Below are 23,336 nucleotides of genomic sequence, written 5' to 3' on the forward strand. Positions count from 1 at the left end.
AATCCATCTTTCACAAAAAGGAACCTGTGCGACACACCCTCTCCCTCCTGTACAACCTATTAAGTAGTCAGGAGGAGGAGTCGACCCCACCATTTATCCACAAATGGGAGAGGGACTTTGGCATCACATTTACCCCACAACAGATAGGGAAGATCCTGACATTAGTACATAAAGCTTCCATCGCAAACCAATATCAAGAAGCAGGATACAAGATAGTCTCACGCTGGTATAGAGTTCCATACCTTCTGAATAAAATGAATAGATCGATCCCGGATGTTTGTTGGAGGTGCAATTCAGATACGGGGACCATGGGACACATTTTCTGGGCATGCCCGGCCTTGAGGAACTTTTGGGTGGAGGTGACCGGGACGATAAAAACTCTCAGAAATGTAGATATCGCAGACAACCCAGCAGCGTGCCTTCTACACTTGACCGAACAGCCTGTTCGAAAATACAAAAAAACCCTCACGATGCAACTCCTGAACACCGCCCGGGCCTGCATTCCCACACTGTGGAGGCAGCCTCAGCCCCCATCCAAGGTGCTGTGGTATTCCAAAGTCAATCATATTCTCCGGATGGAAGAATTGACCGCCACCCTTCACAACACTGAAGAGGCATTTAGTGTAACATGGAGGCCCTGGAGGTATTTTACTGATACTTGAGACTACATTCGGAAGGTGAGAAGCGCCCCTGTCCCAGAAAAAGACTGAACATCTAACATTTACCTATGTAGGCCATGTCTGCCCTGGGTGGCATTCCCCCCCCCCCTCCCTTTTTGTCTTTATTTTTCTATTTTTCCCCGCCGCCACCCCCCCCCCCCCCCTCCTCTCAATCTGTCTTTGCACTCTCTTCTTCCCCCGTCCTCCCTTTTGACTATGCCTTGTCTCCTTACTAGCCTTTGGGACCCAGAAGAACCCCAGGGTTCTGGACACGACCGGCTCATATTTTACTCTGGTTCACATAGGTCATGATAAGCTGGCTCGCTGTGGTCCCAGTTGTTCTCCATGATTACATTTGTCCGAACGGAGCTGCATTAGTTATACTGTACTACATGTCCGAGGTGGGGTTTCTCTCTTTTCTGCATGAAACTGTAGGACTCCCCTCTGAGAACCCAGAGTTATTTGGCTGCCTATTTTTTGTTACCATGTAATTGTGACCCTGGGTCATGCTGTATGGTTGACTGTTATATTTATGTTGTTCTACTTATACTTAATAAAAGAATAAAACAAAAAAAAAAAAATAAGTCAATGCCAACAACTTAAAAAAAAAGCCTATGGCATCGAGAAATCCCAGGCGGTCTCCCATCCAGGTCCTAACCAGGTCCCAACCCTGCTTAGCCTCTGAGATCAAATGAGATTTGGCTCTTTCAGGGTGATGCAGCCATAGTAGATTTTTTCAGGCACGCTCAACCCTCTTGACAAACGCCAGGATGGTCACCTTGGGAAACAAACAAAAAAAACAAGTCAACGCCAACAACATAAAAAGAAGCCTACCGCACCTAGTATTTCCAGGCGGTCTCCCATCCAAGTATTAACAAGGCACGACCCTTTCTAGCCTCTGAGATCAGCGGAGATTGGGCGCTTTCAGGGTGATGTGCCCATAGGCAATCTCTTTGGGCACTCTCATCCCTCTTGAAAAATGCCAAGATAGTCACCCTGGGAAACAAGCGAAAAAAAACAGGTCAACGGCAACAACATAAAAAGAAGAATACGGCACCTGGTATTCCAAGGCCGTCTCCCATTCAAGTACTAACTAGGCCCAACCCTTCTTAGCCTCTGAGATCAGAAGAGATAGGGTGCTTTCAGGGTGATGCGGCTGTAAGCGATGTCTTTAGGCACTCTCAACCCTCTTGACAAATGCCAAGATGATCACTTTGGGAAACAAGCGAAAAAAACAGGTCAACACCAACAACATAAAAATAAGCCTGCGGCATCTGGAAAACCCAGGCGGTCTCCCATCCAGGTACAAACCAGGCCCAACCCTGCTTAGCCTCTGAGACCAAACGAGATTGGGCGCTTTCAGGGTGTTGTGCTCATAGGCAATTTCTTTGTGCACTCTCAATCCTCTTGACACATGCCAAGATGGTCACCTTGGGAAACAAGGGAAAATAAAACAGGTCAACGCCGACAACATAATGAGAAGCCTACGGCACCTGGTATTCCCAAGCTGTCTCCCATCCAGGTACTAACCAGGCCCATCGCTGCGTAGCCTCCGAGATCAGATGAGATTGGGCTCTTTCAGGGTGATTTGGCCGTAGGCACTCTCTTTGGGCACTCTGAAGCCTCTTGACAAAGGCCAAGATGGTCACCTTGGGAAACAAGCTAAAAAAAACAGGTCAAAGCTAACAACATAAAAAGAAGCCTACGGCATCCAGTATTCCCAGGCGATCTCCCAATCAAGACACTAACCAGACCAGATCCTTCTATGGCACCTGGTCTTCCCAGGCAGTCTCCCATCCAGGTACTAACCAGGCCTGACGCTGCTTAGCCATTGAAATCAGATGAGATCGGGTGCTTTCAGGTTGATGTGGCCGTAAGCGTTCTCTTCAAGACACGCCCAACCCTCTTGACAAACGCCAAGATGGTCGCCTTGAGAAACAAGCAAAAAAAACAGGTCAAAGCCAACAACATAAAAAGAAGCCTATGGGCTTACAGCGGACCCTAAAAGATGGGACCCACTAGCTCTGTCATGGTTCGGACGCTGTAATGTGTTGAAGATGAACGCGATGCCATGACTTCTGTATCTACTACAAGCCTTACCTATCAAAATACCCCAGACTTTCTTTCGCTCAATCTTTATTAAGTTCCTCTGGCGCGGAAAACATATGCGTATTGGTAGGGCAATGCTATTGCGACCGAAATTGTGGGGAGGTATTGGCTTCCCGGACCCTGCTCTATATTACACAGCGACGCACATGACACCGGTGGTTGACTGGTGCCGGTGTTCTGCCATATACTGTCCGGCCATGATATAGTGTCCGCGCCTTTAGCGCACTCCCACCAGCAAACACCCGGACCCCATAAATTTCAACTCCTCCCCTCCATGGTCACCACATCAAGATATAAGAGGAGCAGCCCTGGTCGGTGCATGGAAAATCCGTCAGGCAAGGGGCTGGGGCCACCATCCCTCCATTCAACGGGAGACTTCACCCGAGCAGCAGTCCTGGGGCCCGCCAATTAGTGTCTCTCCTGCATCGCCATCGGGGGCTGTGTAGAGCATCCAGAGGGAGTCTGGGACTGCCCAAACAGTAAGGGGTAAATCCTCCAGGGGGGTCCAGAGTCACCCTGGAGGGAAGCAGTGTCTCGTACCAATAGGCTCAATAAATAAGTCATCCAGGGTCCCCGAAAGCTGCAGAAGGCAATGTCGGCAAAGAGTAGGTGGGAGCCAGAGGGGGGGACGAGGGGCGCAACCAGGGGGAGGGGACACATATGCGGGAATGTCAAGCCCTTCCAGTACAGCGCACTAGGTATCACTCAGACCCCCCAAAGTGGCACTCTCAACCCTCTTGACAAATGCCAAGATGGTCACCTTGGGAAACAAGCGAAAAAAAAAAAAAATGAATCAACGCCAACAACATAAAAAGAAGCCTACAATAACTGATATTCCCAGGTGGTCTCCCATCCAGGTACTAACCAGGCCTGACTCTTCTTAGTCTCCAAGATCAGACGATATTGGGTGCTTTCAGAGTGCTCGGACTCTTTCCCCATCACTAATGGGACGAGGCAGGGGTGCCCTCTGTCTCCCCTAATTTTTATTCTGACACTGGAACCACTTATGTGTCACGTTCGGAATGACCCGAATATTACTGGCATATCCAAACCCTCGGCACACCACAGAATTGCGGCGTACACTGACGATCTAATTTTTTTCGTCTCCAATCCACACATTTCGCTTCCCAATATACTCGCGGCTCTCCGGCGATACGGCAGCCTATCAAACTATAAAATCAATTGCACCGTCGGCTGTATTGAATATATCGGTCCCGGATGGTGAGGCCAAGAGGCTACGCTCCGCTTTTCCATTCTACTGAGCTGAAAAATCTATACGTTACCTGGGCGTTGACATCGCAGCGGATTTGGCGCAATTGTACCCGCTTAATTTTGTCCCTCTCCTGAATAGACTGAAATCTGATTTGGGAAACTGGCATGCTTTAACACTGACCTGGTTCGGGCGCTGTAATGCATTCAAAATGACGGCCCTCCCGCGGATCTTATACTTGTTCCAGACATTACCGATCCGGTTACCCCCAATTTTTTTCAGACAACTGCAGGTGCTGCTCCGGGACATTATTTGGGCGCGCAAACCGCCCAGAGCCCGTTTGCAATTGCTTGCCAGACCAAAGGACAAGGGGGGTCTGGGTCTCCCAGATCTGAGACAATACTACAGAGCGACTCTGCTAGCGAGAGTCGTTGATTGGCATTGTAATGGCCCACACAAGCAGTGGGTGGAGATGGAGATTGAGGATGGATCCATTCCCCTATTGACCTCCCCGTGGCTCCTGTCCTCCCTACCAAAAGACCTCAGAGATCACCCCGTTTTGGGAGCTACGTTGGCTGTTGTGCGGAGGTTGTTCCGCTGCACACACATTGCTCCCCTGCCGTCACCAATGACTCCGGTTATAGGTAATCCAGACTTCCCATCGGGATTTACCAACAAGAAACTGCGACAGTTGACAGTGGTGGGGAAACAGCGTCTGGGAGAGGTGTGGCCCTCGGGAGGACTCTCGACCACGCAAACTGTCGCCGAGCTTTCTAACCCTCCGCTTGACTTGTTTAGTGCTTATCAACTTCGTCACTTTTTTCTGGCCATACAAAGGGCCCCCTACACTCCTAGAGACCTGACACCCTATGAATCCATCTGTCACAAAAGGGAACCTGTGCGACACACCCTCTCCCTCCTGTACAACCTATTGAGTAGTCAGGAGGAGGAGTCGACCCCCACCATTTATCCACAAATGGGAGAGGGACTTAGGCATCACATTTACCCCACAACAGATAGGGAAGATCCTGACAATAGTACATAAAGCTTCCATCGCAAACCAATATCAAGAATCAGGATACAAGATAGTCTCACGCTGGTATAGAGTTCCATACCTTCTGAATAAAATGAATAGATCGATCCCGGATGTTTGTTGGAGGATGGAGGAATTGACCGCCACCCTTCACAACACTGAAGAGGCATTTAGTGTAACATGGAGGCCCTGGAGGTATTTTACTGATACTTGAGACTACATTCGGGAGGTGAGCACCGCCCCTGTCCCAGAAAAAGACTGAACATCTAACGTTTACCTACGTAGGCCATGTCTGCCCTGGGTGGCATTCCCCCCCCCCTCCCTTTTTGTCTTTATTTTTCTATTTTACCCCGCCGCCATCCCCCCACCTCCTCTCAATCCGTCTTTGCACTCTCTTCTTCCCCGTCCTCCCTTTTGACTATGCCTTGTCTCCTTACTAGCCTTTGGGACCCAGAAGAACCCCAGGGTTCTGGACACGACCGGCTCATATTTTACTCTGGTTCACATAGGTCATGATAAGCTGGCTCGCTGTGGTCCTAGTTGTTCTCCATGATTACATTTGTCCGAACGGAGCTGCATTAGTTATACTGTACTACATGTCCGAGGTGGGGTTTCTCTCTTTTCTGCATGAAACTGTAGGACTCCCCTCTGAGAACCCAGAGTTATTTGGCTGCCTATTTTTTGTTACCATGTAATTGTGACCCTGGGTCATGCTGTATGGTTGACTGTTATATTTATGTTGTTCTACTTATACTTAATAAAAGAATAAAAAAAAAAAAAATAATAAGTCAATGTCAACAACTTTAAAAAAAAGCCTATGGCATCGAGAAATCCCAGGCGGTCTCCCATCCAGGTACTAACCAGGTCCCAACCCTGCTTAGCCTCTGAGATCAAATGAGATTTGGCTCTTTCAGGGTGATGCAGCCATAGTAGATTTTTTCAGGCACGCTCAACCCTCTTGACAAACGCCAAGATGGTCACCTTGGGAAACAAACAAAAAAAACAAGTCAACGCCAACAACATAAAAAGAAGCCTGCGGCGTTTGGAAAACCCAGGCAGTCTCCCATCCAGGTACAAACCAGGCCCAACCCTGCTTAGCCTCTGAGACCAAACGAGATTGGGCGCTTTCAGGGTGTTGTGCCCATAGGCAATTTCTTTGTGCACTCTCAACCCTCTTGACAAATGCCAAGATGGTCACCTTGGGAAACAAGGGAAAAAAAACAGGTCAAAGCCAACAACATAAAAAGAATCCTACGGCATCCGGTATTCCAAGGCGATCTCCCAATCAAGACACTAACCAGGCCAGATCCTTCTATGTCACCTGGTCTTCCCAGGCAGTCTCCCATCCAGGTTCTAACCAGGCCTGACGCTGCTAAGCTTCTGAAATCAGATGAGATCAGGTGCTTTCAGGGTGATGTGGCCGTAAGCGTTCTCTTCAAGACACGCCAAACCCTCTTGACAAACGTCAAGATGGTCGCCTTGAGAAACAAGCGAAAAAAACAGTTCAAAGCCAACATCATAAAAAGAAGCCTATGGCACGGGGTGTGGCCTGGACAGCAATGGAGTAGGACGCTTGTGACCTGAGCTCCGCTCCTACCGCGATCTCCTGTAGTGATCCTGGGTGCCCACTAACTGTTTTACCTACGATTTTACCGGTGTAATACCCGCTACCTTCTTGTGTATACATAGGGACGATGTCTCAAACGAAGAAGCAGTCTGCAGCGGCGGCATCTCTAGAAAAGTTCCGGCGGGACTATGAGGGCCAACATGGCGGACAGTCCACTCCGGCTGCAGAACCTGCTACCTCAGACACGGCGAAGGTGCTTGAGGCAATTTCTACCTGCCAGACCACACTGACAACTAAACTTGAGGAGGTTAGGGTGGATGTCTCACTTATCCGACAGGACATGGCTAAACTGCGTGATAGAGTGAAGGAAACTGAAACCCGGATCAGTCAGGCCGAAGATGTCCTGTTCCCTCTGCAGCATGCCCAAGATGATGTGCAAAGGCAGCTCCAGCAGCTGGCCCAGAAACAGGACGACCTTGAGAATAGGGCCCGCAGATCGAACCTCCGCTTTATCGGCCTGCCGGAGGGCTCCGAGGGGGCTGACCCGGCGTCATTTTTGGAATCTCTCCTGATTAAGGCCTACGGTAGGGAAGCGTTCTCTACCTCATTTAATATTGAAAGGGCCCACAGAATGCCTGCCCGCCCGCCGCCGGAGGGGGCACCTCCTCGCACGTGCATTGCTAAGCTGTTAAATTACCGGGATAGGGATGCCATCCTTCGCCTTACTCGTGAAAAAGGCAACATCCTGTTTCAGAACGGACATATCTCAGTGTTTCCTGACTTCTCCGTAGAAGTTCAAAAACGTCGTTCCCGATTCGTGGAAGTCAAGAGGCGCCTTAGGGCACATCACCTCAAGTACGCCATGTTGTACCCGGCCAGCGAAGACTTAGGGGACGAATGGGGTTTTTTCTTTACTACTAATCAGGGGACGGCTCCGGTTGACTGTACCTGGGAGGCTTTTAAACTGCACGTACGCTCCAATTTAACACACAGGATTAACCGGTTGAAGCGTACCTCCAAGACTTTGCTATCTAATGCCCTACGGGAGCTGGACTCGGTGACCACTGACTTCACTACTGACCCCACACCTGCTAAGGCCCAGGTATTACATCACCACACAAGGCTAGTAGATCACCTCCACATTGAACAGGCTAAGCAAAAGTTGTTTTTTGTTAAGCAACGGGTGTTTGAACAAGGAGAGAGGGCGGGAAAGTTGCTGGCCTACTTGGCGCATCGGGACTCCAAGCCCCCGGTGGTGGTTTCGTTGACTGACAATGGGGGTGAGGAGGTGACTGGTCCGCCAACAGTGGCCACCATGTTTCGTGCTTACTATGCTGCCCTTTATGAGTCGCAGGTGCATAGGCCGAGAACTGAGACGGGGGCGTACCTCCGAGATATCTCTCTTCCCTACCTGTCTGAGGCTCAGGTTGAGTCTCTTGAGGCCCCGATATCGGCAGATGAGATTAGGCTAGCGGTGGCATCCCTTGCAACGGCTAAGGCCCCTGGACTGGATGGTATTCCCCTGGATTTCTATGCCCACTACTCTGAGACACTAGTGCCAGAATTGTTGAGATTATATACACACATATTTGACTCCGGGTCCCTACCTGATACTCTACGGCAGGCAGTTATTATAGTGATACCCAAGCCAGGAAAGGATCCCCACTCCCCGGATTCCTATCGCCCCATCTCGCTGCTCCAAGCAGATATAAAAATTTTGGCTAAAGTCCAAACGGAGCTGCATTAGTTATACTGTACTACATGTCCGAGGTGGGGTTTCTCTCTTTTCTGCATGAAACTCTAGGACTCCCCTCTGAGAACCCAGAGTTATTTGGCTGCCTATTTTTTGTTACCATGTAATTGTGACCCTGGGTCATGCTATATGGTTGACTGTTATATTTATGTTGTTCTACTTATACTTAATAAAAGAATAAAACAAAAAAAAAAATAAGTCAATGCAGACAACTTAAAAAAAAAGCCTATGGCATCGAGAAATCCCAGGCGGTCTCCCATCCAGGTACTAACCAGGTCCCAACCCTGCTTAGCCTTTGAGATCAAATGAGATTTGGCTCTTTCAGGGTGATGCAGCCATAGTAGATTTTTTCAGGCACGCTCAACCCTCTTGACAAACGCCAAGATGGTCAACAAAAAAAACAAGTCGACGCCAACAACATAAAAAGAAGTCTACCACACCTAGTATTTCCAGGCGGTCTCCCATCCAGGTATTAACAAGGCGCGACCCTTTCTAGCCTCTGAGATCAGCGGAGATTGGGCGCTTTCAGGGTGATGTGCCCATAGGCAATCTCTTTGGGCACTCTCATCCCTCTTGAAAAATGCCATGATATTCACCCTGGGAAACAAGCGAAAAAAAACAGGTCAACGCCTACAACATAAAAAGAAGAATATGGCACCTGGTATTCCAAGGCCATCTCCCATTCAAGTACTAACTAGGCCCAACCCTTCTTAGCCTCTGAGATCAGAAGAGATAGGGTGCTTTCAGGGTGATGCGGCTGTAAGTGATCTCTTTAGGCACTCTCAACCCTCTTGACAAATGCCAAGATGATCACCTTGGGAAACAAGCGAAAAAAACAGGTCAACACCAACAACATAAAAATAAGCCTGCGGCATCTGGAAAACCCAGGCAGTCTTCCATCCAGGTACAAACCAGGCCCAACCCTGCTTAGCCTCTGAGACCAAACGAGATTGGGTGCTTTCAGGGTGTTGTGCTCGTAGGCAATTCCTTTGTGCACTCTCAACCCTCTTGACACATGCCAAGATGGTCACTAGTGTATACAGATAGGCTAGATTATACAGAAGAACGTCCTGGGTATGCAGAGATGGAGGCTAGGGTATGCATACTTGCTAGTGTATACAGGCGGACTAGTGTATACAGAAGACCGGTTAGTTTATACAGAGAGGCAAATGTGTACAAAAGACAGGCTAGTGTATACAGATAGGCTAGATTATACAGATAGGCTAGATTATACAGAAGAACGTCCTGGGTATGCAGAGATGGAGGCTAAGGTATACAGAGAGGGAGGCTAGAGTACGCATACTTGCTAGTGTATGCAGATGGACTAGTGTATACAGAGGACCGGCTAGTTTATACAGAGAGGCTAATGTGTACAAAAGACAGGCTAGTGTATACAAATAGGCTAGATTATAGAGAAGAACGTCCTGGGTATGCAGAGATGGAGGCTGGGTTACACAGAGAGGCTAGTGTATGCAGGCTTGCTAGTGTATACAGACGGACTAGTGTATACAGTAGACAAGCTAGTTTATACAGGGAGGCTAATGTCTACAGAAGACCGGCTAGTGTATACACATAGGCTAGATTATAGAGAAGAACGTCCTGGGTATGCAGAGATGGAGGCTAAGGTATACAGAGAGAGAAATTGGGTTACAAAGAGAGGCTAGTGTATGCAGACTTGCTAGTGTATACCGGTGGACTAGTGTATACAGAGATGCTAGTGTATACAAAAGACAACCAAGAGTAGACAGTGAGGCTCGTGTATACAGAAGACCGGCTACAGAGAAGCTAATTTGTACAAAAGACAGGCTAGTGTATACAGATAGGCTAGATTATACAGAGGAAGGTCCTGGGTATGCAGAGATGGAGGCTAGGGAATCCAGAGAGAGACTGTGTTACACAGAGAGGCTAGAGTATGCAGAACACAGGCTATTTTTTTTTTACAGATAGGCTTACACTGTACACAGAGAGATTAATGTATACAGAAAAGCTAGCGTGTAAAGAAGACAGGACTTTATTTTTTGCTAATGCAACTACTTCTGAAACATGTAAAGTGCTTTTTTCATATTTTGGTGCTGTTAAAAAGTGGTGTGTTGTCAGTGGTGATATCAATGTGACAGTTAATGTGGAGAACTACAACTATACAAAATAGAGCAAAAGAGTGCTAAGTTTATTTTGTTAAGTCATTGACTGATAGACGTTAAGTAATTGGCCGTTATTGGTTTGGCAGTACATGGTTTATTTTGATGTAAGATAGTTTTATTCTCTACTAATAGCCGAGTTTTAGACGACTTTATTATTAGCATTATTATCATTATTCCCATTATTCATATATATTATGCAGAGTAAGTATTGCAGTGAGACGATATTGCTTTTGAAAGATTTGTATTATTATACATCGCATTGTTAGCAGACCAATAGGACAATTTACATGGCTTAATATTGCAGAGCGTAATTTATCAGGAAAGAGATCCAAAGCGTTAGTTGCAGTAGCTTCATAAAACTGAGAAATCGTTGCATTACTCTAAATTTAAAAGTTGTTCCGGTAGCACTGAAAAGACGATATTAGATGAGTGATCTACACATTTCGTATACTATTGCAGAGTGATACCGGCTAAATGTTAATATGTTAATATGTGCTGCGTGTAAGGTAGAAATTAGACGGTTTAGTGTGAGCTGGTTTACCAGGATTTAGAGATAGTAATCTGTTTATACTAATAATAAATATAGCAAAATAACTCTAAAATTAATATTGAGACAGCATATACAGGTCGGGTTTAAGTGGAAATACACGAAATAACAGCAACGACGTGTGTAGGTTTTTATCAATCAGGTTCATTACGTGTCTTTATTCATGTAGTGAAAATACCCCAAATATAGCACAAGGATGAGAAAGCATAATAACTAACAGAGGATGACATGGCAAAAAGACAAACTGCATTAGAAATGTGAATATGAATTAGAGATGAAATGCCAATCCCCAAGTCTACGTACAGCAAAGTGTGAGCTAAGCAGCTAAATATTCTGCAAAAGCAGAGCTTAAGTATCGCAGTTTAAAAGAGATCGGAAGCGTTAGTTGCAGTAGCTCCAAAATGACTGAGAAATAATTTCATTACTCTAAATGTAAACGTTATCCCGGTAGCACTGAGTGGACTGATATTAGATGAGTGATCGTTATGGTACAAATTCAGTTTCCTATAGCAGAGAGATACCAGCTAAATGTGAGAAGAGCAATTAAACTGTTCACATCGGTAGCATTGTATTACTCTTAATATGTGCAGCGTGTAAAGAAGCAATAAGATGGTTTTGTATTATCCTAAAATTAGCAGTATACGTAAAAAAGGTGAGTAGGTAACCTGGATTTAGACATAGCAAATTCTATAATCTAATTTAGCAAAATTAGAAAGGATAATATTGAGACAGTATATATTGGTCGAGTTTAAGTGGAAATACACAAAATATCTATCTTACCTTTACATTGTTCAATAGAGCGTTGCAATAGCAATTAGATGAGATAATTGCTGTAATCATGAAATATCAGCAACGACTAGGTTTCTATCGAATGAGAAAGTATAATAACTGGCAAAGTATGACATGGCAAAGAGACAAATTGCATTAGAGATGTGAGATAGACATGAAATGTCATTCCCCATTGGTTATTTACATGTAACCATTAATACAGTTAACGCGGCTACATACAGCAAAGTGTGAGCTAAGCAGCTAAATATTACTTAATATTGCACAGATTAAGTATTGCAGTTTAAAAGAGATCGAAAATGCATTAGAGATGTGAGATGGACATGAAATGTCAATCCCCATTGGTTACTTACATGTAAACGCGGCTACATATAGCAAAGTGTGAGCTAAGCAGCTAAAGGGTATTTAAGAGTAAATTGACGTAGCTTGAAATTTCCAACGTGTAAATCGTTCCATTAATTTTGTTACGCACGAAGACGGCAAAAACTGACTGTTTTCCGTTTCCACTGGTTATCGGCATATTATATCAGTAACCATGAACATTAATAGTGATAGACAGCTTACATTAGGATGTATGCATGATGTGAATGTAGTTGCATTATGTGTTATTAATGTAATCAAACTCTATTGCTAAGCTTTGCTACTGCAACCACTTCTCAATCAAATAAACCGTCCCACTGCTTTTCTCACATTTTGCTGCTGTTAAAAATGTGTTGCAAGTGTTATGTGTTACAAATGGTTATCAGTGTGACAGTTAATGTGGAGAAGAAGTAATACACAAAATAGAGTCAGAAAGAGAATCATATTGCATAGAGGTAGCGAGAGATGGTTGCATTACTCTTAATGTGCAGTGTGTAAAAGATTTTAAAAAGATGGTTTTGTGTTACTTTTGCTTTAACGTAAAATTAGCTGTAGACATTATAACTTGTTACAATGATTTAGAGATAGTAATCTCTATAAAATAATAATAATACGTATAGCAAAACAAAATAGGAAAATTTTGAGGCAGTATGTATAGGTCGAGATATAGTGACTACACAAAAGGGATCAAGGGATCTTGCAAATTCCAAAGTGTAAATCGTTCCATTAATTTTGTTGCGCACGAAGACGGCATACACTGACTGTTTTCCGTTTCCACTGGAAAGAGAATCCTATTGCATAGAGGTAGCGAGAGATGGCTGCATTACTCTTAATGTTACTCTTAAGGTTTTAAAAAGATGTTTTTTTGTGAATTTTGCTTTAACGTAAAATTAGCTGTAGACATTATAACTATGGTTAGGTTTACAATGATTTAGAGTTAGTAATCTCTATAATATAATAATAATAAGTATAGCAAAACAAATTAGGAAAATATTGAGGCAGTATATATAGGTCGAGATAAAGTGAATACACAAAAGGGATCAAGGGATAGTTGCAAAGTTTCCTATAGCAGAGAGGCATCCTCATTAAGGCAGAATGTCGGAATAGCAATGAGATTCGATGGTTGCAACATAAAACGAAATATGAGAACGGCTAAAATACAAAACAACAGTACATAATTTAAGAGTACAGTAGAATATAGTATAAATTATTTAAGATTAAATAGACTTAGAATGAAAAAAATCTAAGTTTAAATCGTTGAGTAAATCGTTGAGTAAATCGTAAATTTATCAGCTATGTTAACGCTGAGATTATGATTAATTTCACAGTTCCATTACGCGGTCCTTTTCCACTGGTATAGTCATAATTTAATATCAGTAATTGCTATCCGTAAATATTAAAATTGTAAGACGTTTCACGGTTATGTGGAATTGATATGGATTTAAAAGCGGTACATTAATTTTCTGAAGCATATGGCAGAAAGACGGCTTACACTGCTTTTCTCACAGTTTGCTGCGGTAAAAAGAAATGTTTTGTCACTGTGTTTTAACTGTGACAGTTAAGGTGGAGAAAAAGAAGTAATACAGAAAATAGAGTCAAACAGTGGAAACGTTTATTTAACCAGCTGATACTGGTTGAGCAATAACAGTTTTATTAAGATGTAAGACTAGTTTTATTCTCTACATATAGGCTTTTCAGAGAGTTGTATAATATAGGCGACCAATAGGACATTTAAATGGCTTAATATTGTAGGGAGGAAGTATCGCTGTTCAAAGGTAAGAGATTGAAAGCTTAGCTTGAAAATGGCCGAGAAATAGTTGCGTTAGTCTAAATTTAAAGGATATGCCGGTACCAATGAGAAAGCTTATATTAGACTAGTTGATCTTTCATTACAATCCTATTATTATTATTATTATTATTATTATTATTAAGATCATAGTGCAGAGAGATACTCAGTTAATGTCAGAGATACTCGGTTAATGTCAGAAAAGCAATAAAACTGTTAACAATAAAACTATCGTTAGCGAGCGATAGTTACATTACTCTTAGTATGTACAGCATGTCTGGTAGCAAATGGATGGTTTTGTGAACATTATGCATTACCGTACAATTAGCGGTAGAACTCATCGAAGTGAATAGATGTAACCGGATTTTGAGATAGTACTCTCTATTTCTAATAAGAAATAAAGAAAAAAAAGTCAGGATGGTGTGTCAGGACTGTCACATACTCAATGTAACAGTTGATGTGGAGAATTATAAATATGCAAAATAGAGCAAAAGAGTACATGGTTTATTTATATGTATGATAGTTTTATTGCATGCTTGATGTGGATGATTAAAATCGTCTATATTTAGCATAAGAATGAAAAGGCAATTGTCTCATGGCAATGAGACAAACTCCATTAGAGATGTGAGCTAGATGAAATGATGAAATGTCTCTGTATAGCCCAGATTGTCTTCTGTTATCACTTAGCCTACCCTCTAAATTCACTAGCCTCTCTATATACACCAGCATGTTTACACTAGCCGATCTTCTGCATACAATAGCCTGTCTTCGATATACACTAGCCTATGTTCTGAATACACTAGCCCGTCTTCTGTCTTCTGTATGCCCTAGCCTGTCTTCTGTATACATTAGTCTCTCTGTATAAACTAGCATCTCTGTATACCCCAAACTGTCTTCTGTAAAAACTTGTCTCTCTTTATAGCCTGTCTAGACTTTCTTCTGTACACACTAGCTTCTCTGTATACACTAAACCAGGCTTCTATATACAATAGCTTCACTCTATGCACTAGCCTCTCTGTATAATCTAGCCTCTCTATATACCCTAGATAGTGTTCTGCATACACTAGCCTCTCCGTAGAAGCCAGCCTTTATTCTGTATTCACTAGCCTTTCTTCTGTATGCTGTAGTCTTCTATATATACTAGCTTCTCTGTACACCCTTGCATCTCTGTAATACACTAAACCCTCTGTATACCACAGCCTGTCTTCTGTATATGCTAGACTGTAAAAACTAGCTAGAATACACCAGCCTGTCTTCTGTACCCACTAGAATCTCTGTATACACTACCCAGTCTTCTGTATACACTGTCAGCTTGGATGTATACCCAAGCCTGTCTTCTGTATACACTAGTCTCTCTATATGCACTGTCCTAACTGAATACACTCTACTCTATCTATACACTAACCTCTCTATATACACTAACATCTTTGTATATATTAGTTTCTCTTTAAGCTAGCCTCTCTGTGTACCCCAGCCTCATTGTTTACTCTAGCATCTCTGTATACTCAAGCCTATCTGCATACACGAGTCTGTATTCTGTATTCACTAGCCTTTCTTCTGTATGCTGTAGTCTTCTATATATACCAGCCTCTCTGTACACCCTTGCATCTCTGTAAACACTGTGTAAACTAGCCAGTCTTATGTATACACTCGCCGACTGTATACACTAGACTCTCTGAATACACTAAACTCTCTGTATACCACAGCCTGTCTTCTGTATACACTAGACTGTAAAAACTAGCTAGAATACAACAGCCTGTCTTCTGTACCCACTAGACTCTCTGTATACACTACCCAGTCTTCTGTATAGAATGTCAGCTTTGATGTATACCCAAGCCTGTCTTCTGTATACACTAGCTTCTCTATATGCACTGTCCTTTCTGTATACACTCGACTCTCTCTATACACTAACCTCTCTATATACACTAACATCTTTGTATATACTAGCCTCTCTTTAAACTAGCCTCTCTGTGTACCCCAGCCTCACTGTTTACTCTAGCATCTCTGTATACTCAAGCCTTTCTACATACACGAGTCTGTATTCTGTATTCACTAGCCTTTCTTCTGTATGCTGTAGTTTTCTATATATACCAGCTTCTCTGTACACCCTAGCACTGTAACAGTGCTAGGTTCCTGTATTACAGAAACAGAACACCAGCAATAAGGTGTATACTGTGCAGGAGGCACACAACACCCACTCTAACTTCTGCACTGCAGATGCATGTATTGCAGAAATTGAACACCAGTAATAAAGGGTAGCTTCAGGTGTGTACTGTGCAGGAGGCACATATCACCCACTGTAACAGTGCCAGGTTCCCAAGCAGTAAAGACACTGTCCCTGCCTATCGTCCTCTTTCCCTGACCACCGCAACACACTATACAAGGCCGCCGTGCTGGCGTCCTTATATAGTGTGGGGTGTGTACTAAACCCCCCTGAGCTATAATTGGCCACAGGAATCCTGCCTGTGGTGAATTGTGGCTCTCCTCACAGAGGATGTCACATCTGTTCTTATTATATAGAACCTATTATGCTCCTCGTAAACTTTTTCAGTTTGGCCGAACGGCCGGACGCAAGTTGCCCCCGGTGCGGGAACAGGGGGGGAGACATGATGCACATGTTTTGGAGATGCCCGAAGTTGATCCGCTACTGGACAGAGGTGACAGGAACCATTGATCGGGTGTTTGGAACCTCCACCAGGATGGAGGCGAAGTATTGTCTCCTGGGATTAGTTGAAGGAGTTGGAAACCCGGGAAGTAGCCAGATGGCAGTTCTGAGATGCCTATTTCAGGCAAGGAAACTGATTGCCCAACCCTGCTTAGCCTCCAATGTTGGCAATGACTTGTTTTTTTTCGCTTGTTTCCCAAGATGCCCATGTTGGCGTTTGTCAAGATGGTTGAGAGTGCCTGAAGAGATCGCCTATGGCCCCATCACCTTGAAAGTGCCTGATCTTGTCTGATCTCGGAGGCTAAGCATTGTCGGGCCTGATTAGTAACTGGATGGGAGACCAACTGGGAATACCAGGTGCCGTAGGATTCTTTTTATGTTGTTGGCGTTGACATGGTTTTTTTTTCCACTTGTTTCCCAAGGTGATCATCTTGGCATTTGTCAAGAGGGCTGAGAGAGCCCAAAGAAATCTCCTACGGCCACATCCCCCTGAAAGCGCCCAATCTCATCTGATCTCAGAGGCTAAGCAGGGTCCGGCCTGGATAGTACCTAATTAAAGGTGCCGTAGGAATCTTTTTATATTGTTGGCTTTGACCTGTTTTTCTTTCGCTTGTTTCCCAAGGTGACCATTTTAGCATCAGTCAAGAGTTTTGAGTATGTCCCAAAGCGTTCGCCTGAGGTCACATCACCCTGAAAGCCCCCGATCTCAGAGGCTAAGCAGGTTCTGGGTCAGATGGGAGACTGCCAGGGTCTATGTTGTTGGCGTTGACCTGTTTTTTTTTCACTTGTTTCCCAAGATAATCATCTTGGTATTTGTCAAGAGGGTTGAGAGTGTCTAAATAGAACACCTATGGACACATCACCCTGAAAGCGCACAATCTCATCTGATCTCGGAGGCCTAGCAGTGTACGGCCTGGTTAATACCTGTATGGGAGACCATCTGTGAATACCAGATGCCGTAGGCTTCTTTTTATGTTGTTGGCGTTTACCTGTTTATTTTCGCTTGTTTCCCAAGGTGACCATCTTGGCGTTTAACAAGAGGGTTGAGAGTGCCCAAAGAGATCACCTACGGCCCCATCACCCTGAAAGCGCCCAATCTCATCTGATCTCAGAGGCTAAACAGTGTCGGGCCTGGTTAGTACCTGGATGGGAGACCGCCTGGAAATACCAGGTGCCATAGGCTTCTTTTTATGTTGTTGGCTTTGAACTGTTTTTTTCGCTTGTTTCTCCAGGCGACCATCTTGGCGTTTGTCAAGAGGGTTGGGCGTGTCTTGAAGAGAACGCTTACGGCCACATCACCCTGAAAGCACCCGATCTCGTCTGATTTCAGAGGCTTAGCAGCGTCAGGCCTGGTTAGTACCTGGATGGGAGACTGCCTGGGAAGACCAGGTGACATAGAAGGATCTGGCCTGGTTAGTGTCTTGATTGGGAGATCGCCTGGGAATACCGGATGCCGTAGGATTCTTTTTATGTTGTTGGCTTTGACCTGTTTTTTTTCCCTTGTTTCCCAAGGTGACCATCTTGGCATTTGTCAAGAGGGTTGAGAGTGCACAAAGAAATTGCCTATGGACACAATGCCCTGAAAGCACCCAATCTCGTTTGGTCTCAGAGGCTAAGCAGGGTTGGGCCTGGTTTGTACCTGGATGGGAGACCGCCTGGGTTTTCCAAATGCCGCAGGCTTCTTTTTATGTTGTTGGCGTTGACTTGTTTTTTTTGTTTGTTTCCCAAGGTGACCATCTTGCCGTTTGTCAAGAGGGTTGAGCGTGCATTTGATCTCAGAGGCTAGGCAGGGTTGGGACCTGGTTAGTACCTGGATGGGAGACCGCCTGGGATTTCTCGATGCCATAGGCTTTAGTTTTTTTTTTGCAAATATAAGTTTATTCAAAATTTTCACATATATAGAGTAGGGCCCCCAAAGAAAAAGGGACAACAAAGACAGTGAAGGTCGCCAGCCTCCAGAATGTGCAGCATAGTAACAGAAAATACGACTATTAGCTACATATTACACCGTAAATATTGAATCGACCTCACCAGGAACCCCCCCTCTGCCAAGTCCGGCAAAAAGGGGGGTCAAAAATATACCAAGTACAGTGAATATCCCAAGGTCCAGATCCATAGGCCGAAATCAAGACCGCTGTAAACAGTCAGTAGGTCGCATGTATAAGAAAAAATTGGCAACAGCGCACAAACAAAAGAAAAGGGGGGGAGGATGAAAAATGCAGAAAGGGGGGATGGGATAGAAGAGAGAAATAGTGAAAAGAGAGGGGGAGGATTGAGGGAAAAGGAGGATAAGGGAAGGAGGGGTAAGGAAGAGATTAGGGAAGGGGAGCGGAGGAGATTCGGAGTACCCCGCACGAACGCCTGTCAGCCCACCTAACTCCCCCTAGTGCCCGAGAAGGGCTCTGCCTTCTGTCGAGTACACAAACACATTCCAGAGGAACCAGGTCTTTCAGTAAATTTCCTGCCTATCCTGGGCAGTCATTATCAGATCTTCCATTTTGTTAATTTCTTCCACCCTCCGTAGCCACATGGCCACGGAAGGGGGAGTTTGTTGCTTCCAGAGCAGAGGGATACAAGATTTGGCCGCGTTGGTGAGATGGCGCAAGATTGACCGTGCATATCTCCTAGGGGGCAGGTCCGATATATGTAAGAGGAAGAAGGCCGGGTCATTCGGGATTTGCCACTCCGTAAATTTTTGGGCAATATTTCGGACTGCAGTCCAAAAGTCCAAGAGCTTGGGGCAGGACCAAAAAACACGTATGAGCGTACCTCCATCTTCCCCGCAACGCCAGCAATGTGCAGACGTGTCCGGGAAGATAAGGTGGAGGCGGCTAGGAGTCAGGTACCATCTTGTGAGGATTTTATAATTCAACTCCTGTGTTTTGGTGCATATTGAAGATTTCAGGGTGAACCGTAGAACCTGTGTAATCTGCGCAGGCGTGAAGGTGCAGCCCAGGTCCCCCTCCCATTTCGCAAGACTAGAGATCCGGTGCGTCGGCGGCGGTGTATTCAGTAAAACATACATTTTAGAGAGAAGTCGGGAGATAGGTTCCGTGTCAGAGAAGTGCTCCTCAAACACAGTCAGCGGTCTAGAATGAGCCGAGGGGCTCGGGATGGACTGAAGAAAGTGATGTAGACGTGCGGCATCCCAAAAATTCAAACCGTAGGGACCCCTGCGGTCCATAAGGGCACCAATAGAAACCCAGCCGTCCCGCGCTACAAACTGAGATGCCCTAGTAAGGTCGGAGTCACGTAATCGTCGAAACTGCGTAGTCGGTAGACCCGGCGGGAATCTAGGGTTACCGAGAATCGGTGTCTGCGGGGACGACACGGTCGTCAGGGAGTGTTGGAATGCCGCCTTCTCACTCTGGTATCGGGTGTTGCCTATAAGCGGGTGGGCTTTCACTTCCTTCGGCAACGTGGCCCTGCACCATAGGGCAGACTTCAACGGGACTGGGCACTGGTGTTGTTCTATCTGGGCCCACAATTTGGTGGGAAGGTTGCGAACCCAATCAATCACCCTACTCAGGTGGGAGGCACTATAATACTGCTTGACGTCTGGTAACGCCACACCTCCGTATCGTTTTGGAAGGGACAGTTGGGAACGTGGTATCCGAGGCTGCTTCTGTGCCCAGACAAAGCGGGTAAACAATGCCTGTACCTGTTTAAAATAAACAGGGGGGATTTTGATCGGCAGAGTCTGAAATAAATACAGAAATTTTGGCAAGATGCACATTTTTAGTAGATTACATCTACCGAACCAGGAATGTGTCCCTTTGTGCCATGAGTCCAAGAGCAGCCGCGTCTTAGGCCGCGTACACACGCGGGGACTGTTCGCTGAAACTTTGTTCGTCAAACAGTTGCCGCAACAGTCCACTCAAAATTTGCATGAGCGGACTTGCCCACACACGAGCGGACTGTTTCAGCGAACTGTTTGCCAAACAGTTCGCTCAACTTTTGAAATGAACGGACTCGCCCACGTAAGGCGGAGGCAAGTCCGCCCATTTCGAGCGCGTGTACAGGTAGGCGGGGCCCGCGAAGGAGACGTCGCGGGCACCGCCGCCTGGAATGGACTTAAAGGGGAACCCCAACGCCCAAAAAAATCGGCGTGGGGGTTCCCCCAAAGTCCACAACAGACCCTTGTCCGAGCACGCTACCCGGCTGGCCAGGAAAGGGGGGGCGAGCGAGCGCGCCCCCCCCTCCTGAGCCGTACCAGGCCGCGTGCCCTCAACATGGGTGACCCCGCCCCCTTACGATGTCATAGTCCCCATGTGACATCAACCCATGTGACCAACCCATGTGACATATACCATGTGACACCGCCCCATTGGCACTATATAAGTGGCAGCGCAGGGCGGCTCTGGCATTCAGGCCGGAGAGAGCGTCGTGTCAACATCTCCTGGAGAAGAAGAAGAACAAGAAGAAGAACGGAAGGCGGCGACGGCGACAGCGGCGACAGAAGACCGGGCCACCGCCTGCAAAAGAGCTATAAGAAGGCGCGGTGGCCCGGCAGAAGAACGGAAGGCGGCGGCGACAGAAGACCGGGCCACCGCCTGCAAAAGAGCTACAAGAAGGCGCGGTGGCCCGGCAGAAGAACCGAAGAGGGGGACAAGACCCCCGAAGTCGGGAGAAGAGGCCGGCGGCGGGGAGGAAGAAAGCCGGACTCCTCCGCTAGCAAAAGAGCTACACGAAGATAGCGGAGGAGTCCGGCGAGAAGACCCCCGAAGACGGAAGACCCCCGGAGCTGTGCAATAAAATATTTTTTCTCGTGTGTTGTGTTTTTTTTTGGGTACTTTTATTTTACAGGTGAATGGGTAGGGGTACATTGTACCCCATACTCATTCACATAGGGTGGGGGGCCGGTATCCGGGGGCCCCCTTCTTAAAGGGGGCTCCCGGATTCCGATAAGCCCCCCGCCCGCAGACCCCGACAACCAACGGCCAGGGTTGTCGGGAAGAGGCCCTTGTCCTCATCAACATGGGGACAAGGTGCTTTGGGGTGGGGGGGCCGCGCGGCCCCCCCTTCCCCAAGGCACCCCCCATGTTGAGGGCACGCGGCCTGGTACGGCTCAGGAGGGGGGGCGCGCTCGCTCGCCCCCCTTTCCTGGCCGGCCGGGTAGCGTGCTCGGACAAGGGTCTGTTGTGGACTTTGGGGGGACCCCCACGCCGATTTTTTTCGGCGTTGGGGTTCCCCTTTAAGTCCATTCCAGGCGGCGGAGCCCGCGACGTCTCCGTCGCGGGCCCCGCCTACCTTCACACGCGCTCGAAATGAGCAGACTTTCCTCCGAGCGGGAACAGTTTGCTCATTTCGAAAGTAGCCTACACACGGGCGGACTGTTCGCTCAAACAAAGTTTCAGCGGACAGTTTTTCGGAATTTCCGAAAGACTTTGTCCGTCAAACTGTCCGCTGAAACTGTCCGCTGAAAGCCCACACACGGGCGGACTGTCCGCTGAAACACTGTTCAGCGGACAAAGTTGGGCGAACAGTCCGCCCGTGTGTACGCGGCCTTAGTCAATAAAGGGGGGAAATTGCATGTATATAGGTCTGCAAGGTCTGGAGGAATAGCAGTGCCTAGGTAGGTCAGGGCGGTCATTGTCCACTTGAATTGAAAGCTGGACTGCAGAGCAGTGAGCAGCCGTGGCGGGAGCAATATCCCCATGGCTTCCGATTTGGTAAAGTTGATCTTCAGGTTAGACAACTTCCCGTATACCTCAAACTCTTTGAGCAGGTTGGGTAAGGAAATGCCTGGGTTAGTTAATGTGAAAAGCATATCGTCGGCGTATGCCGATAATTTGTGTTGCACACCCCCCACGGCTACTCCCTGTATATCCGGGTTCAGCCTTACCGTGGCCAAAAAAGGCTCTAGAGTCAATGTGAACAGGAGAGGAGACAGTGGACAACCCTGACGTGTCCCATTAGTTATTGGTAAAGGAGTTGACAACGCCCCATTAACCTTAACTTGGGCAGTCGGCTTGGAGTACACCCCAGATATACGTGCAATCATTCTGTCTCCCAGCCCCACATGCCGAAGTACCGCAAACATAAATGGCCAATTTACACGGTCAAAAGCCTTTTCAGCATCCGTGTTTAACAGTACGCATGGTAATCCCGCTTTTCTCACCACATGAATCAGATTCAGCACCTTCGTGGTACCATCTCTGGCCTCACGGGAAGGAATAAATCCAACCTGATCCAAATGAATCAGTCGCTGGAGATGGCCTGCTAGCCTAGTAGCCAAGATCTTGGTGTAAATTTTGAGATCCAAATTTAGGAGAGAGATCGGCCGGAAACTACCGCAGCATGCCGGGTCCTTCCCCTCTTTATGAATCACCGAGATGTGAGCGGCTAAGGAATCTCTAGTGAACTCCCCGCCTTCCCCTATTGCGTTGAATAGAGCAAGCATGGGCTGCCCTAGCAGATCTAACAGGCGTTTGTAGTATTGCAGCGTATATCCGTCCGGTCCCGGGGCCTTCCCTGGCTTCATTGTCCCTATAGCTTTATGAATTTCCGTCAAAGTGATGGGGGATTCCAGTTCCTCCCTCCCTGTTGGGGATAAAGAGGACATTTGAGATTTTTCCAAGTAGTCAGTCAGGGCGGTTGGGGACGTGGGGCCCGTCTGTAGGTTGTACAGGTCCGAATAAAAGTTTCTAAACTCACGGGTTATGTGCATGGGTAAGTGGACCTTCCGTCCTCCTGGCGCCACTACATGTGGAACATACG

General features: G+C 46.4%; 3 pseudogenes; 2 read left to right on the forward strand and 1 right to left on the reverse strand.

The window, feature by feature from the left end:
- Positions 1-2,140: 2,140 nt before the first annotated feature.
- Positions 2,141-2,259, reverse strand: LOC143942845 (5S ribosomal RNA; annotated as a pseudogene).
- Positions 2,260-16,866: 14,607 nt separating this feature from the next.
- On the forward strand, positions 16,867-16,985 carry LOC143948674 (5S ribosomal RNA; annotated as a pseudogene).
- Positions 16,986-17,680: 695 nt separating this feature from the next.
- LOC143944204 (5S ribosomal RNA) lies at positions 17,681-17,799 on the forward strand (annotated as a pseudogene).
- The last annotated feature ends 5,537 nt before the right edge of the window (positions 17,800-23,336 follow it).

This window comes from Lithobates pipiens, unplaced genomic scaffold (assembly GCF_037356315.1).
Source record: "Lithobates pipiens isolate NorthernLeopardFrog02 unplaced genomic scaffold, aLitPip1_a1.2 Scaffold_10, whole genome shotgun sequence".
NCBI lineage: Eukaryota > Metazoa > Chordata > Amphibia > Anura > Ranidae > Lithobates > Lithobates pipiens.